Genomic DNA, 1,210 nt, shown 5'->3' with positions numbered 1-1,210 from the left:
TAATAATAATAATAATAATAATAATAATAATTTTTCACGTCCTATTTTTGGGTGACCTTGAAAAGTTAAACCTTATCGACTTGGTCTATATCTGATCTGCAAAATACATCTTGAACCAGGTCGGCCATTTTGACATTTTCAAGACAATTTGCAAATTCTTTGGCGTAAAAATGTTGATTGATCACTAAATGCTTCCTTAAATAGCTTTAAATGCAACTAATCACCACCTTGAGGTTAGTAAATCACATTGTAAAAGCACGATTACCATGGCAATATACACCTAGAACCTACAACTTTCACAATTCGTTAATCACAGGCCTAAGAGTTGCTGTAAGCATGTATTAAGCAAGAGACGTTACGAATACATTACTCGAAAGCAAAATGTATTATTATAAATTACCCAAAAGCAAAATGTATTGTTATAAATTACCCAAAAGCAAGATACAACATAATAAATGACGCAAAAGCAAGGTACAAGATTAAAAATAACGCAAAATGCAAAATCCCACCACAATGAGGTAATTACAAATCTTTTGCGTAAGTTGATGTATGCATGTATGAAGCAAAATACATTACAAATGCATTACCACAAAGCAAAACGCGTTATAATAAATTACCAGCGAGCAAGATGCATTGCAATAAATTACCCAAAAGCACAACAGCAATTCCTTTACAACACAGCAACAATCTTTTCCAAAGCACCCCACTTCGTCCGAATCCCACACGCTATGCGATTCACAAACGTCGTGACGGACCCACAGACACACGCACACACAAAACACAACCTTTTCTATCCAACAGATGGCCGACTACTGCTGCTACTCCGGCGGGGACAACAGCATTTTACAGCACCTTGTTAACAGCGGGGGATACCGGCAGCTCAGTTCACCTGTTACCGACATCCGACTCTTAAAAACTCCTACGTTTGCGCCGCTTCCTGTGGCTTGGCCGGCTCTTAAACGAAGTAGATGCCATCCTATAAATCAACAGAGGGGATATAGAGTGTGTATAGAGGTTTTCGCGGAGTTTTGAGCGTTTGTTAGGGAAATGCCGGCGGGGTTTCTTGCGTCTGGCAGCAGCGTGCAGCGTCCAAGTGCCCGAGGTCACCCTATTGCAAGGATGACGTATATTATCTGCGAGTCGCCAAGGCGAATGGGTACCGGGGACTTACTTTCTCTCTCTCTCTCTCTCTCTCTCTCTCTCTCTCTCT

The 1,210-nt window shown here is 40.7% G+C and overlaps 1 protein-coding gene across 1 annotated transcript in view; it reads right to left on the bottom strand.

The window, feature by feature from the left end:
- sbm (sobremesa) overlaps positions 1-904 on the bottom strand; it is a 79,863-nt gene extending 78,959 nt beyond the window's left edge. The window contains exon 1 of the mRNA XM_067127842.1: positions 786-904. The gene's annotated coding sequence lies outside the window, so the exon portion shown is untranslated. The remainder of the gene's footprint in view (positions 1-785) is intronic.
- Between the last annotated feature and the right edge of the window lie 306 nt (positions 905-1,210).

This window comes from Macrobrachium rosenbergii, chromosome 26 (assembly GCF_040412425.1).
Source record: "Macrobrachium rosenbergii isolate ZJJX-2024 chromosome 26, ASM4041242v1, whole genome shotgun sequence".
Classification (NCBI taxonomy): domain Eukaryota; kingdom Metazoa; phylum Arthropoda; class Malacostraca; order Decapoda; family Palaemonidae; genus Macrobrachium; species Macrobrachium rosenbergii.
Note: the sequence above shows the minus strand (reverse complement) of the source record. Positions and strands in the feature narration are given on the sequence as shown.